The sequence below is a fragment of the Manis pentadactyla genome, chromosome 13, assembly GCF_030020395.1.
Source record: "Manis pentadactyla isolate mManPen7 chromosome 13, mManPen7.hap1, whole genome shotgun sequence".
Lineage (NCBI taxonomy): Eukaryota > Metazoa > Chordata > Mammalia > Pholidota > Manidae > Manis > Manis pentadactyla.
In genome coordinates this window covers 3,475,569-3,491,947 of record NC_080031.1, presented here as the reverse complement: position 1 = coordinate 3,491,947, position 16,379 = coordinate 3,475,569, and the positions used below count along the sequence as shown (strand labels likewise).

General features: G+C 50.9%; 1 long non-coding RNA gene across 1 annotated transcript in view; it reads left to right on the top strand.

Annotated features, from left to right (window-relative positions):
• The window catches only part of LOC118929689 (uncharacterized), a 138,842-nt gene that overhangs the window by 82,939 nt on the left and 39,524 nt on the right, over nucleotides 1-16,379 (top strand). The window contains exon 3 of the long non-coding RNA XR_005031703.2: nucleotides 6,842-6,958. This is a non-coding gene — a long non-coding RNA (uncharacterized LOC118929689). The remainder of the gene's footprint in view (nucleotides 1-6,841; nucleotides 6,959-16,379) is intronic.

Below are 16,379 nucleotides of genomic sequence, written 5' to 3'. Positions count from 1 at the left end.
ACACTTCTCTTTCATGATTCCTTTTCCCTCTGACTAGGATCCCGTCTCCACCCCAGCTCCTTGCCCCTAACGCCTTACATACCATGAGTCTTTGCAGTGTGGGTGGGGCTGTGTGAGGCAGCAGGGACCTGGTTAGCAGCAAACCGCAGGACCTCCAGGGTTAGACCCGGGAGACCCAAGGGCCAGGGTGGTGCGGAGGGGAGGCAGGACCCTGGTGAAGTGCCCCCCTGGAAGCCCCCTTCCCCAAGTGCCCTGACAAGGTCTGGTTGCGTCCTCTCCAATCTTTGTGACTCAGACCTGAAAACCTTCCCTGGGTTTCCATAGCGCAGACATAAACCAGACCCAAACTGATGTAGACAAAAGAGCTGCAATCACAATATGCCGACAGTTTGCGAGCCCTCTTCTGCTCTGCGTCCCTCTGGTCGGCCAGGGCTCTGGACCTGGAGTGTGCAAACATGTGGGTGGCCCGCTGTCTTCCTCCTGCTCCTCTCTCTCTCCCCTTCCTCTGTACACCGAGGACCGCTGGCCTCTCCGTTTCTGCCTTGGGCCTTTACCTTGCTCCTCCCTTTGCCTGGAACCCCGCCTTCTGAGGGCTCAGAGAGGCCTCGCTCAGCTCACAGCCTGGGGAGCCCCCACCCCTCTCACTGCCCCTTCTTCTGTTCTTATCTTTCACGGCATCTCTCAAATTACGAAATTGTATACTTCCGTACAAATTCCTCTTGTGTTTTAAAATACTTGCCAATAAACATGTCCTTTTTCCTTTTAAGTGAGTTTTTTTTAAAGCAAAGTAATATATATACAGAATTTAAAATTCAAATAATGTCAAAGGTGTTTGGTGAAAGGCATCTGACCCTGATCACATCTCTGTCCACCCTCCCAGAGATAACCACTTGCAATTCTCAGCTGTTTCTCCTTGTGATAGGTCCTTTCACCTAAATAACATACTCTTACTTTTACTTCCCCCTCACAACATTTTATTGCAGAAAGTTTCAAATTTATAAAAATTGAAAGAATTTACAGTGAATACCCATAAGCCCGCCGCCTAGACTTCACAAAGAACCTTTGGTTCTGTTTGTTCCGTCAGGTGACTTTCAAATGTTCCGTCCCTCTGTGCATCCATCACGTCATCTTATCTTTTGGTGCTTTTCCAAGTAAGTTGTAGATGTGAATATACATCATCTCCAAACACTTCTGATCATTAGACTCCGGTATTTGCTGGTGGCTCTTTGTTTTCTCCTTTTGAGATAAGTTTACATACAGTGAAACATGCAAATCATAAGTGTACCGACCCCAAATTTAGACTTTTGCACACACCTATGTAACTCATCTACCACCAAAAATCAGAACTTTCTCGTTACTCTGGGGGGTTCCCTTGCCTACTTTCTCAGTAAATACTGACTGCCACCCTCCTAAGTCAGGCAGCGACTGCTCTTTGTCTCCTTTTCTTAACTCTATTTCTTGACAGAACAATTTTTGACCTTGTCTTCTGACTTCCTATTACGGCACGAGTCTGAGCTCATAGCTTCGCCTTCCCGTAATGTGCTTATATCACCCTTAAAACAAAAATCAAATCAATATTCTCTTCTTACACAACAATGAGTGAAAGGAATGTTTCCTCCTGAGACAGTGCTGTGTGATGGGCAGTTTCATGCCTCTCCTCATCTTGGGTCTGCTTTCTTGTCTATGTGCTTCTCATAATTTTTTCTTTGTGATTCAATAGAACTGGAAAACCTCTATCACTGTTATTTGCCACATGGGCGAGTGTATGAAACAATCTATAACTTAGTTTTATTTTTCACCCAGGGAGGCTGCCCTCCAGTCTGCTGGGAACGACTCTCGTGCTGCCCCCTTTCTGGAAGCTTTTAGCAGCCTCTCATCTCTGGAGTATGAAACATCACCGTCAGATGCCCTGCACCTCTAATGACCCTTCACTCTGGAAAACAACATCTCTCAGTTTGGGGAGATTTTCTTCTTTTTTATTTCTTTGATAATTATCCTCTCCATTTTCTCTAAACCTTTCTAGAATCCCTGGTAGACAAATGCTAGACCTCCTGACCCAATCTTTTATGTTCTCCTTTTTTCTTCCATTATCTGTCTTTCTCTTATTCTCTCTTTTTCTCTTCCACTTTTAGAGAAATTTTCTCTTTCATCTTTCAGAACTTCTACTGAATTTTTGCTATCATTTTCAATAGCCAAGAGCTCTTCCTTGTACTTTGATTTTATATATGGCAGTCTATATATCTATAATCATATCTCTATGTTTATCTATCTATCTATCTATCTATCTATCTATCTATCTATCTATCTATCTATCTATCATCTATCATCTATCTATCTATCATCTATCATCTATCTATCTATCTATCTATCTATCTATCTATCTATCTATCTATCTATCTATCTATCTTCTATCATATACCTATCATCACCATTGTCACCTATCTTTCTCCTGCTCTAGTTTCAGGTGAAATACCTGCATTTATCACTCTGAGGATATTGATAATATAAATTTTTGAAGTTTTCTTCTACTCCTGATCTTATCTTTGTTTCTTCTGAGTTCCTTTATCCCCCTTCCTATTCTCTTGTCTGGTCTCCGTGGTGGAGGTGCCCCTAGAATGTTGGTAATCCTTAGTTGTCTATATTTAGGAATGTGAGCCAATAAAAAACCTGACTGGCAGCCTTACGGGCACGGGTGGGTCCTGCTGGCTGGCGGGCCTCACCCCTGGGTGCATGGGCAGGAGCTGGCTTTGCTTGGAGGATGGGCATTCAGGATTGCCCTTTACCCCGTTGGTCCATTCAGTTTATCTAGAGATGAGTTCTCTGGCCTCCAGTCTGGGGTGAGGGATGGGAGTCGAGCCATATCCTGGCTGGTGCCATTATGAAAGCTCAGTTGGTGAAGAAGCCGAGGCTCTCCCTGTTCAGTATAGGGGATTTAATCGAATTTCCCTGTTTCATGCTCAAGGCTCCGCCCCCACCTGTCCCTGTGCACGGGTCCCTGAGCCCAGCGCTCTCCGGTTCAGTTAGAGGACGGCTTCCCCCTCACCTGCCCCCCTCCAGCCCCAGTTCTGGAGAAGGTGCTTGCCTGAGTGTGCAGGCTAAGGGACCCGGAGGTCTCACCAATGCCCCTGTCCCAGCCCCGTGCCTCACCCCAACTTCTGCCACGCCCGTGACCCTGATTCCTCGGGCCTTGTTGGGGGGGCGGCATGTCTCCCTGCCCAGGGCTGTCTTCCCTGCAGGAAGGGGCATATACCTCCTGCGTTCTGGTAAGTCAGTCCCTACCATTGCGTTTGAGTCTCACTCTTGGAACCCTGATGGCGTTTGCCCTGTGCTGTTGTCATCTCTTCCCCCTTTCTTTTTCTCAGTGGGCTTCTAGCAAATCCCACTTGAATCTCCCCTTTAATGTGACTTCAGGAGGAAACTGATGAATGATTGTGACAATGAAGTCTGAAGTCTGTTTATTTAGTATCTGCCCCCCACTGGACGGCGAGCGCCCCGTAGGCACCCCTGTTGGGTGCTGGTTTCCTGGCTAGCAGAGTGCTTAATTCATACTAGGTTCTGGGAAAATAGGCGCTGACAAAATTGAAAGCATGGAAGATGGAAGGTTTCGTGTATTCTCTTATTTAGCAATGTCTACTGCCCTGGACGGCGGTGGGGCTGGTTCTCAGTCTCTTCCTCTGGCAAATGGGAGGCTGGATTCAATGAGGCTGTTATCTGTTGTGCTTGGGAGGGGTCACGCCTGCAATGGCAGAAAAAAAGAACCACAAGTGGATAATCTTTTGGTTCCACTGACTCTGCAGACATTCTAGCATGATGAGGACTGGCTATCCCCGAGACTGGGCGGGGCCCAGGGGTCCTGGGGAGCCTGGTAGCAAAGAGGAAGGGCCTCACTCCAGCCCCCTGCCTACCCCTCTCTCCCTTTCCCCAACACACCACCATCCCCTGGCCCAGAGCAGGAGGGAAGGGGATTATCATCAACAGGGCCTGGAAACCTCTCCCCCTGGACCTCCAGGAAGCGGGAAGGCAGGAAGGCCGGGGAAGCCTGCAGACCTCAGCACGGATCCAGATGCTGGTTGATGAGCTAAAAATACAGCCACTGGTACCCCCACCCCCACGGTCTTAATGTGGTTTTTAAAATAAGTCAGCCTCTTTCTAGTTCTCCCTTTCCACTGTCATTTATTTCAGTTTTTATCTCCACAACAAAAATTCCTTCCAACTTTTCCCCCCCTCTCTCCCTCTAATGCTCTTCACTTTCAAATGCTAATAATCTCCAGCTGTAAAAGGCTTAGAAGTGGCTCTAGATTGTTTGATCTTTGGCCTGTGATCTGCTTTCATCTCTCTGCTTTCAAATGTTACTTTAGATTTACTTTAACCTATTAACATGCTTGGTATTCATACACACGCACTCTCCAAGCCAGCTTCCCAGCACCCCCCCGCCCCCCATTATAACTAGACACGGCAAGTGGGGCTCCCCGCACTTCGCAGGTTGCAGAAGGAGGCCTTGCGGGCAGGGATGTAGGAGGGGAGCACGGGGAGGTGAGGAGGCAAGGTGCAGGGGGGTGATAAGGATGGAGGAGAGAAGGGAGGTAATACAGCCAGAGGAAGGGAGCGAGGGACGCAGGAGGAAGGACGCGTCCCCACCGTCCCCACCGTGGAGCGCTGGCCTCCGGCTGGTTGGACGCTATCTCAATCTCCTCTCCTGGAGCAGGAGCCGGACCGGGGAGGGGAGAGGCTGAATCGGTGCTTCAGATTCCCGCTCCCACCATTGTGCTGGAATGTCTGGCGTGTTCGTTTCCACAGGAAACGCAAGGCATGAATATGAATGAAACTCCTCACCAAGACCACAAGGGTGTGGCTCAATTATTTGCCATATAAAGTAGCACATGAGGGTTCTTTGCACTTGATCATTTCCTCTGTGTGTGTGTGTGAGTGAGTGTGTGTTGAGCATGTGTGCAGGTGGTTCGGACCCTCTGCGTGTCCTGCTGCAGCCGAGTGCCTGGAGGTGGTTTGGGAAGAGAGCCCCCCGTTTCCCCACGTGACCCCCTATCCACACACACACACACACACACACACACACACACACACACGGCACCCTGCAGTGAGAGCTGGACTCCGCAGCCTCCCAATCAGCCAAAGGACGTAGATCAGAGGAGGGTTTCTACTATCGCTACTCTCAGAAGGTTGGGAATTTCTGGCCAGCCTGACGGCCCCTTTCTTCCGAAGCTGCTTCCTTGTCTGGGGAGAAAGCAGATGAGCCGGTCTCCCTGCGGGAAGGCCCCACCAAGCCGCCGGGAGGGTGGGGGCTCCCTGGGAAGGTGGGAGGGATCGGATGTCTCTGGCTGGGTTGAGAAGCACACGAAACGAGGCCAGAGGCCCCCTGGACTGTCTTCGCAGAGAGGAAAAGCTGCGAAGCCGCTGGGGCCAGAAGAGCCCCAGGGAACCTCACGTGGCATCAGAAAGCCTCGAGTTCAAGCTGGGCCCAGTGACTTGGCCCCTTGACCTTAGTTTCCTGATCTATGAAATGGACTAGCAATAGATTACTATCGCTTCCCAGGGCCAATGTGAAGGCATGATAATCCTAGAAAGGATAATAATTATAATTCATCAAACACTCAACCGGTAGCAGGTACTATTCTGTGTATGCTATTAATATTAACTCACTTAATCCTCCATTAATCCTCATTTAATACTCATTTAACCCAAGAGGTGGATACTATTGGTAGCCTCATTTTGCAGATAAGGAAACTGAGACACAGAGGGTTTAAGCAGTTTGAGCGAGGTCGTCCAGTGAGGGCTGTTATGTTCATTTTAGGCTAATTAGGTTACCGGGTCACATGAACTCATCTATTACTTCACTTAATCCCACAGCATCCCTCTGGGTTGGTATTAGTGCATCTTCTTCACACAGGACTAGTGGTACTAGCCTAGATTATTTGCTGCCCAAGCCCACAGTTCTTATCCTCATGCTATGCTGCAAAGATGCTTTTCCACTGCACAGGACTTAAAAATGTCAGTTAGTATTATCCACAAATGTTGGAGATTTCTGCCAAAGGGAAAACTCATGTTCAGGGAGCTGGAGCTCTAGGCTGCTAAAGAGAAGGCGGGGTTCCTCGACCGTCCAATCTCTCAGGTCTTCTCTAAGGCGAACCAGAACCTTTCTGTCGTAGCCAGACAACTGCTTCTGGTCCTTCTGGAAAGGGGAAGCAGAAGTTGCCCTGCCCTGTGACTGCAGAACGGGCACAGGGAGGCTGGGGGCAGGGAACCAGGGCCTCGACTTAGACCGGGACCACCTGGAATGAGCCGGCACCCCAGCTTCCCATGGGGGAGGTGGTGCAGGAGGCAGGACTTTTCAGGGGCTGAGCAGAGAGGTGACCATAACTTGAGCCCACCTGTGGGCACATGACGAAGCTTTTCCGCTTCCCAGCCCACTAAAGCAGAAGGGAAATGGACGCAGCCTGACCGCTGTCTCATGCCAGGCAATGCGTCAAGTGTTTCCACACCTAAGAGCATATTCACACTTCACACCTGCCCTGTGAGTCGGCCGTCCACTGCATCATCGTTTCACAGACGCTGAGTCTAAGTGACTTGAACATAGTCCACAGAATCTTCTCTTTACACCCCACTGCCTCCTTAGCTCTCAGCAGGTATGAATTGATGACAATGACCCAAGACTGAACGGGAAAGCAGCTTCGTGGGCCCTCCTGAGGCCTAGACCCCAACGATCCGCAGTCCCACCGAGGGACCCATTTCGCCAGGCACTGGGCTTCCCTGGGGCTGCGCCTGGGGCCGCTTGTGACCTGTTGGAACCCATGGTTGAAGTATTTCTTCTTTTTCCTCTCTTTAGGAACTGTCTCCTCCCAACTCTCCTGGTCCAGGAGTGAGGCCTGCATGCCAGTTGCCTGTGTGATGAGACAGAACTCAGCTCTTCTGCTTACTGGCTGTGTGTCCCTGGATAAGTGAGGTAGCCTCTCTGAGCCAAAGTTTCTTCTCTGCCTAAATAGTGAAATAGTGGGGTGGTCCTAATGAACCAGGGCCCCAGGGGTGATGGGGCCCTGGGTGCAGTGCCCTCTGCACAGCCCTTTGGGCTTTCCCTGGGGAGGGGCAGGTGCTCGGAGCCCTTACCTGTGGGGCTGGTGAAGGCTGGTGCTGGAGATGGAGGGGGGAAGGATACTGTACCCTTCATTTTTCTGGCACCAGCAAAGCTCAGACGAATGTCACCCACCCCACAGAGCGTGCAGTCTCCAACACCAGTGGCTGTTCCCTGGCTTCCTGCAGGGAGCCGTGAAGAATGCTGGAAAACCCAGCTCTGCCACGGGATCTCCTGTCTGAAGCCCTGCATGGCTCTTTGGCCCAGGGGAGGGAGCCCTTCCAGATTGCCATGGGAGAGGGGAGGCATCGGGGCTGCGCTGGGTGGGGCACTTGTCCTTGCTGCTCCTGTGCCAGCCTCTCTGCGAGCAGGGGATGCTGGGAGGGGCAGCGGGCACTGAGGAAGCGTCGCCCTGCTTTCACACCCACCCAGCAGTCCTTGGTTACTGGAAAGAGCAAATGCAAATGGACCCACAGCACAATACCCAGAATACACTGCCGCACTTCCTAGGGGCTCACTCCAAGTTAAAGCCCGGCTCCCCCTGGGGGCTGACATTTTCCCTGGTTCAAACAACATCTGCGCCTCGCCGAGCTTGAGGAAAGGTGAAGGAGCCAGCCACTGCCACTGTAGACTCAAGCGAAACAGCAAAGCCCAGCTTCACAGGGCCCTCCCCCCAGAGGGCATTGGAGCCCACGCATGTCCCCACACATGTGCTCCCCGCACCCCTCCTGCCACTCACAGGCCACACGTGTGCATTCCCACATGCGTGCAGACTCACATGCCTACCCTTTCAGACACACACACGTATGCACATTTGTGTCTGCCTGGGAGCAACACACAGACATCTCTGAACTAGCCGAGAGGGTCCACCCCATCCCCACTAGAGAGGGCAGAACCGGGAGGGGCCACTGAGGCTTTGAAATAAATGCATTCTTAGGAGAAGGGCCGATTGCCTTCCCCTCCAGGCTCCAGGCCAAATCTCCAAATGAAATCAGGCCAGGGAGAAATGAACAACTGAGATGCACAAAACAATGTGAAGAAGAAACGAATAATAATATAAAAAAAAAGGTGAGAGTTATTTCTCAGCTCACTGGCTTTCTGAAAAGTAATATAAAGTTGGGCAGCAGCGTCTTCTTGGAATCGACCTTTCTGAGCCAAGACCCAGGCCACACGTACATCTCTTTCCTTTCTGTCTATTACCCGAAATTTGTATGGTTTCATCTCCTCTGATTTTCTTTCATTTGTGCGCCTGTGCAAACCCCCTGCGTTCCTAACCCGGCAGCCCCGCCAGGCTGGACCGGCTTCTCCCTGGCTCCTGCAGGGCTGAGAATTGAGAGGCTCCCTGCAGCTCTCCCCAGTCTAGGCCTTCCTGTCCCCAGCTCTGTCCTCTCCCTGTCCAGCCTGGGCTGCAGACTACCTCTCCCCACACCCCCCCAACTCTCCACCGACCTGGCATCCCAGCCTCCTTTGTTCCCAAGAGAATTCTCTTTATCAGGGTCCTTTCAACCAGGGCTGGAAAGGGGGAGGCTGGCCAGGCTGTGGGGCCCAGGGGTCCTAGAGCCCAGAGCCCAGTCCAGGTCCTGGTGCAGGAGGGACAGAACAGTATTTAGTGAATGCATGAAAGGGCAGATGAATCAACAGATGACTTTCACTTCTTCAGGATGCAGAGGGAAAAGGTGTCCATTCTAAATGTCTGGGGGGAAAGGTTTAGGAAGGGGAGACCCAGCATATTCATAACAATACTGACATTCCCTGTAATTCCAGTCAATTCCCCACTAGAGGTGAGGCTGGAGGCACTCCTAATGTGCCTAATGATGGCCCCTGTCCCTCTGTTCTTCTGCCACCTCCCACCCCAGGACACACATTCATGCACAGAGACACACAGGCACCTCAGACACATCCATACAGACCTACCACACCGCCCCGAAGCAAACACCCAAATGCACCCCTCAGACACACACACACACACACGCAGATGGGTGTGTGTACGTGTACTTTCTTCTGCGTGATTACCTTTTAGAGCTGCATCAGTGTCTTTCCCAGTGACCCGTGTCCACTCTCAACTTCTCCTTCCTGCACTGAGGAGGTGGGGGTCGTGGTGATCTCTATCCTTATCCACTTTTGCAATGAACACATCAAGCATGGAGTGACAGCACCTTGTGGCTTCTTTGCTGCAAAGATGAGTGAAGGGTGTCTGGCTCACCCCAGATGGAGTTATAATGGCTTCAGTAGGACCAGTCTGGCACCTGCCGTGGGTCCACCCAGCAGAGATAAAAATTCTCTGTATGGATGTGTTTTGGGTGGGAAACGAGGGCATGGGGATGTAATAAGATAATTAAATCTCTTCTCTCGGAGAGACTGCAAGGTCTAGTCTAGAGCTAGGTAATTCTGATGGTCACCCCCTGATGTAGTCCTCAGTTCTCACTCACGTTCTGTGGTTGGAGCGCAGGATGGGCTGTGTGAGGGGCCCCTGACATGACAGGGCATGAGGGGTGGGCTGCTGGGCGCCAGAACACCAGCAACTGGCAATGGTCAATCCTTGGTTTCGTTGGAGAAGTGCTTCCTCCTCCATTTGACATTTCTGTCATTACAGCCACCTTGTAATCTAAGCAGGACATGTATCAGCAGGCCTATCTTAGATGAGGAATCCGGGGCTTGGGTAAGGTAACCAGCCCGACGGGTGGATTAGTCTGGCTGGCCTAACTGCTGTAATAAACAGCCCCAAATCGCAGTGGGTCAGCTCTATAAACGGTTCTCAGGCATGCCATTCCATGAGAGTTGGGCAGAGGCCCTGCATGATTCAGTATTTCTGGGACCCGGGCTCTTTCTGTCTCTGGCTCTGCTGCCCTTGAGGTGCTCAGTCTCTTGATTTGGCAGGTGGGTGGAGAAAGCAAGTGAGCGTAGCGTCCCATGTGTCATGCTTTTTACAGGCCAGGGCTGGAGGTGGTAGCATCTCCTCTGTTCACACTCCAGAGGTTGGAGCGTAGTCACATGGCTACACCTAACAACTGGGAAGCTGGGAAATGTAGTCCTGCTGCAGGCCCAGGAAGGAAAGGAAAGTGCAGGTATCCGTGAGCCCTGCAGGTCCCCACCGGGGGCCCAGAATCACCGCGAGTGATGGGGGAATCCGTTCTTAGACCTAGATCTTCTGATTCTGAGCTTTCCCATCCGGCCCCGTCCCTTGAACTGTTAAGCTTGACCAACAGGGCACTGATCCTGGGCCTCATTCTAGGTCTGAATGCCCTTAGGTTTCTTACCTTCTTCACCAGATTGTGAGCTTCATCGGGTGAGAGCTAAGTCTTGTACAATTTGTGCACTTTGATGTATCAACCCTCAGACAATAGTTTATACATGAAAAAAATTAGCAATAGCACAGACTTTCAGGGATATGCAAATGGAAGACTTGGCTTAGGAGCCATCATTAAATTTGCTTTTGACTGTTTTCTGCCAGCGAGGGGTCAGGAGGCAGCTCCCACATGCTGGTGGGCTGGTAGCCTCTCTGGGTTTATCTGCAAGGCTGTATGGATGGGACTTCAAATCAGAGACTAGAGGCACTTTGGGTTGTGTATATTCTTTGCTCACCCCAGTGGGTACGAGCCAGGCCTCCAACAGGCTGACCTGTCAGGTGGAGGGGAACAGGCCACGTGCATTTGGGGAGCTCCTCAGATTGAGTTCTCGTGGCCTTTTGCCCACACTCAGCCCCTCCACACCAGGCCAAAATGTAGGCTGAAGCCAGTAGCAAAAGTAATAGATTGGAACCAGGATGCTCAGGTTAAGTGGGCCGCTTTGTGGAGCCCATCCATAATCCTGCTGGAGCCCAGAGAACAATACGTTAATTAGAGCCGACAGCACCGCTCCCACCAGCCATCCATCCTGCCTGTGTCTGCAGGGCCTTCCCCGTGGACATGCTGGCCCGCTCCCTTCCCTGAAGGAGATTTATTCATTATCCATGTTTGTCTGTGAGCAGGACCTGGTGGGGCGGGAATGACATTCCAGGGGGGACCGGAGGCAGAGCTGACCCGCTGGCAGAGGACAAATGGGTGCGTCTGGGGGCTGGAGGTGAGGGGCTGCTAATCAGGAGGATGGAGTGGGGCAGCCTGGTAAGACAGGGAGGAGGTGAGCCGAATGAAATCAGAAGAGGTTCAGTCAATATGTCCAACAAGTGGTCCTTGTGGGGTTTTTATCTTCGGACCTAGTTCACTTTAAGCCACAAATGATGAGGGAAAGAAGACAGGAACAGATGAAGCCCGTTTATCTAATGTCTACCCCAGTGCTTGCCCTTAAAAGGCGCTCAAAAAGTGTGTGCTGAGTGCATAAATAAATGACTGCCAAGCGGCCAGAGGGGTTTCGGTCAGATGCCACGAGGAGCTCATTGCCAGTGAGCAAAGAGAAAGAGGGGCCAGACCACCAAGGAAGGGGTCTGGGAGCTTCACCAGGATTTGCCTGGGAGAGAGGCAGGCATATATATGTATATATATTTTTTATTAAGGTATCATTGGTATACACTCTTATAAAGGTTTCACATGAAAAACATTGTGGTTACTACATTCACCTATATTATCAAGTCCCCCCCCACCCCATTGCAGTCACTGTCCATCAGTGTAGTAAGATGCCATGGAGTCCCTTCTTGTCTTCTCTGTGCTACACTGTGTTCCCCGTGACACCCCCACACCATGTGCACCCATCATAATACCCCTCAATCCCCTTCTCCCTTCCTCCCCAGCTGCCCTCCCCCACCCCTCCCCTTTGGTAACCACTAGTCCCTTCTTGAAGTCTGTGAGTCTGCTGCTGTTTTGTTCCTTCAGTTTTTTGCTTCGTCGTTTTACTCCACAAATGAGGGAAATCATCTGGTACTTGTCTTTCTCCACCTGGTTTATTTCACTGAGCATAATACCCTCCAGCTCCATCCATGTTGTTGCAAATGGTAGGATTTGTTTTCTTCTTACGGCTGAATAATATTCCCTTGTGTATATGTACCACCTCTTCTTCATCCATTCATCTGCTAATGGACATTTAGGTTGCTTCCATTTCTTGGCTATTGTAAATAGTGCTGCGATAAACATAGGGGTGCATATATCTTTTTGAATCTGAGACCTTGTTTCCTCTGGGTAAATTCCTAGGAGTGGAATTCCTGGGTCAAATGGTATTTCTATTTTTAGTTTTTTGAGGAACCTCCATATTGCTTTCCACAATGGTTGAACTAATTTACATTCCCACTAGCAGTGTAAAAAGGAGGGCTCCCCTTTCTCCGCATCCTTGGAAAGGCCGGCATATTTCGTTTTTCATGGATCCCAGTATCTGTAGAGGGGGTAGACTTTTGAAGGAAATGGGAGAGAACCAGCTCCCCTCAAGATAGTGTGACAGCCTGGGGAGATGAGAGGCCAGAGATGGCAACTCTGCCCACTGCCCAAGGCTCCAAAGAGAATGAGGGTGGTAAGCAGTGGGGTGCGAAGTCACCCCTTCATGGAGGGACATGAAGGATGCTAGCCCCTTCTCGAAGCTCCTGCTGTGCAGACAGAGGAACGGGGAAGCAGGAAGTAGCCTGCTCATGGTCCCACAGGCAGTGGAGGCCAGCCTCCTGCCGTTCACATCGTGGCCTCTGGGCCAGCAGTGCCCTCTCACCTCGGGCTTTGGGAGAAATACAGACTCTCGGGTGGCACCCCGAAACTACTGTCCCCAATTCTGCATTTTAACAAGAGCCCCATCTGATTCCTATGCATACCAAAGTTTGAGAAGCAGTCAGCAGGATCATGTGCCTTCTTCTTAGGGGACAAGGTGGTATTTTGGGGAGGAGCTACTGTGGAGGATTGGAAGTCCCAGCCCTGACCCGCTGTTAATTGGCTGGGAGAGTGGGGCAAATCACTCATGCCTCTGGGCCCTGGTTACTCAGCTTTACTATGAAAAGACCGAACCGCATCAGCGGTGCTCACACTTCAGCACCTGCCCCAGTCACCTGGAATGAAGAGGGCTTCCTGGGAGCCTCTCCCAGAGTGTCAGTGTGGGGCCTGAGAATTTGCATTTCTGGTAGGTTTATGCTTCATGCTGAGACTGCTGGTCTGGGGAGCACCCTGAGAAGAGCTTGACCAAGGGGCAGAGAGAAACCTCCATTCCCAGCTAAGTTCCCTTCCATGGCTTCCACCAGGCCCCCGCTGATTCCGACGGTCCCTCCTCCTCTAGGTAGGCAGGGCCATTTCCCAGCACACCCAGGAGCGATGAGCCAGGGCTTACAGAATGCACGGAAGGCATCCAGGCAAAGCATTAGCCTCAAGATTTAAGAAGAGTGCTGTGAAACACAGCAATAAAACCTAGAAATAACTATCCATTTCCTACAACAAAATGTCTCATTTCCGAGTCCATAAATGCTCCCCCTCCAGATCCCCAGACCCATCTGTTTTGTAAGCATGTATAATTATTAGCTCCATAAAGTCACTTTCTATACCTAATGTAATTATCGGAAGCCAGAATAATATCAGGTAGAGGAGGTTTGCTTATTGCAAACTCAGTTTCTTTGGAGACAGAAATAGTCAGGTGAGACTATAATGATTTTTGGTGGTGATACTACACTTCCTACGGGGGCTTCAGGGACAGCTTTGCAAATAAGACGGAGCTGGCTGGCCTCAGAGTGAAGAGCAGTTTCCTGCCACGGAAGGGGATTTAGGCCCTACTGGAAACTCGAATAGGATCTCTGGCTTCCTCTAAAGCCCTGAGGGCATGGCCTCCGTCCCCAGGCATTCCCAAAGCTAGTTCCTTCCTTTCCTTTTGCACTTCCTCTGGAGGAAAAAAAAAAAAGTTTACGAAGCTTCTCTGAGGTCTGAGCTAGCCGGGAATTTGTGGTTCAGAGTGAATTCCAAACTATTGTCTTAGTGTCCTTGGGGAGCTCTTTCGTCACCTGTTAAGTGAATGAATGAGGAAATGGATTAAGTGATGGATGGTGGGTGAGGTACCGATGATGGCAGCAACTCTTATTAAAGGGGAAGGAGCACAGACTCCTGGTCATAGGTCTTATTTGTGATGAGGTGCAGGGCAGTAGAATAAAGACCAATGAGGCATTGCAGACAGACTGACTTTGATTTACTTTATAATAAGCAAAATAGCGTGCTGACCATGAGAGCTGTCTAAGCAGAATGGCCCTCTTCGCACAGGAGAGAGTTGTCCATCACTGGAGATTTTCAAACAGAGCCTGGGCAGCCGTTTCCCATGACTCTTGCCTAGGCGGTTGCTGTATTAGGTAGGAAGGAGTGGTAGGGGGTGATGGGGCGAATGTCTGTGGAGGACTCACAATGTGCCTGACTCTCTAGTTATACAACCTCATTTAACACACTTGGCAAAGCCATGAGGGGGATGCTCTTACCTATTTTAAAGGTAAAGCAAGCTCAGAATTCATGGACCTAGTCCATGCCACCCAGCTAGTAAGAGGTGAAGCCGGGATCCAAAGGAGGGCTGTCTGCTCCAAAGTTCATCTGCCTTTTGCAGGGACTTGGTGATTCCATCCTGAGCCTGAAATTCTTCAGTGTGTTTATTGGGCTGAACTTGACCTGCTCAACTCATGAGAACGCAGCCTCTGCTGGCTGAGACGCTGGCCTGTCTTCTGGATCCATGGCTGAAATTCAAAGCTCTCTTCAGAGACGGCTGTTGTGTGAAGCAACTGTCTTCAAGGCAGTTCTGTTTTGGTTCGAATTTGTTTGTTAAGCTGCCCTGACATCTACTCGTCTGTAATTTGCTTGTCTGCCAGGATCCAAAATCAGCCTGCTGCCTTCAGGATTTCACTCTATGCTCTGGAAACCCTTACATGCTGTGGCTGCTTCATTCCCCTGCCCTCCTCTCGCCAGCCATCCCGCCCACCACATTCGGGGCTTACTGGAGGACCCTTGCAGCCGGACAGGGGCAGATGGCTCGGGCTGCAGACTGCCGCACTGCCGCTAATTTCTAGCAATGGTCAAATCCCAAAGGTGCTGCTGGTACAGTCTGGAGATGACTGAGAAGTCGGGCTGACGTGCTTTCTGAAGCGTGTCGGCAGCCTTTGGAGGCAACTGTGTGCATGCGTGCGTGCGTGCGTGTGTGTGTGTGTGTGTGTGCTTGTGTGTGTCTCACTCCTGTCTCTGTCCCTTGTTCTCATGCCAGCCTTTTCTGGATGCCCACCAGATTCCTTCCTGCCTGGGTGTCTCTGCACCCTCTCATCTCTCTGCCGCTGCATGGCAGGGCCTCATCCCTGTGTGCTGGGAGAGCAGGTGATGAATGGGGGGGCGGGAGACAACTTGCCTGTGGGTACCAGGCTGCCACCATTCCTCTCTGAAGTCTACCCTTTCCTTTTCCCTCTGCTCACCTTTTCCTCCAGTTCCTTCCAATCCAGCTTAATATCCTGCTGGGGTAGATGCCAGCCGGAGAAGGGCACCAGCCAGGCCTCTGGGGGGGCATCTGCTTCTGCTGATAAGTACCCTTGTCTTCCTCCTGGCCTTCAGTGGAGCGGACATGGCCTCCCCAATGAGCCATGGAATCAAAGCAGGATCTGGGCCCTGGCAACAGCCTTCTCTCTGGCATGGGGCTGCCTCAGTCTCTGCAGGTTTCTCTCTCAGAGAGTCACTGTTGCCTGATTACAAATTATTTCTTCTTGTAAAGCAAAATGGAGCCTTGTGTGGAGCCCACTCCCTAAATGAGATGGAAAGTTGGAACTCCAGGGGACCAGAACATAGTCAATGGGAAGGAAGGATCTTGGGGGTCTGAGAATTGATTCCCCCTCCAGGTTGTGGGGAGGTCTCAGGGCAGAGGGCTGCATGGAGGGCACACCTCATCCTGCCTGCCTGGGACCTGTGGTTCACTTGTTCAGTCCACTGTGTGATTCTTTGGGGGCTTTTGTGACAAAATACCACAGGGAGGCTTAAACAACAGAAATGTATTGTCTCACGGTTCTGGAGGCTGGATATCCAAAAACAAGAAGTTGGCAGGGGCGGCTCCTTCTGAGGCCGGGAGAGAGGACCTGTTCAGGCCTCTCTGCTCCGTCTTGAGATGCCAACTTGTGCTTGTATGTCTTCCCATTGTCTTCCCCCCATGTATGTCTGGGTGTCCAAATCTCTCCCTTCTGTAAGGACTTTAGTTGTGTTAGTCAGCTTGAACTGTGATGATAGAATACACAGACTGCATGGTTTAAACAATACAAGTTAATTTTCTTAGCTCTGGAGGCTGGGAAGTTTAAGATGAAGGTCTGGCAGGGTTTGGTGTCTGGCGAGAGCCCTCTAGCTGGTAGCAGACTGTCCCCTGGGTGAGGGGCACAGCTCTGATGTCTCTTTCCCTTTATATA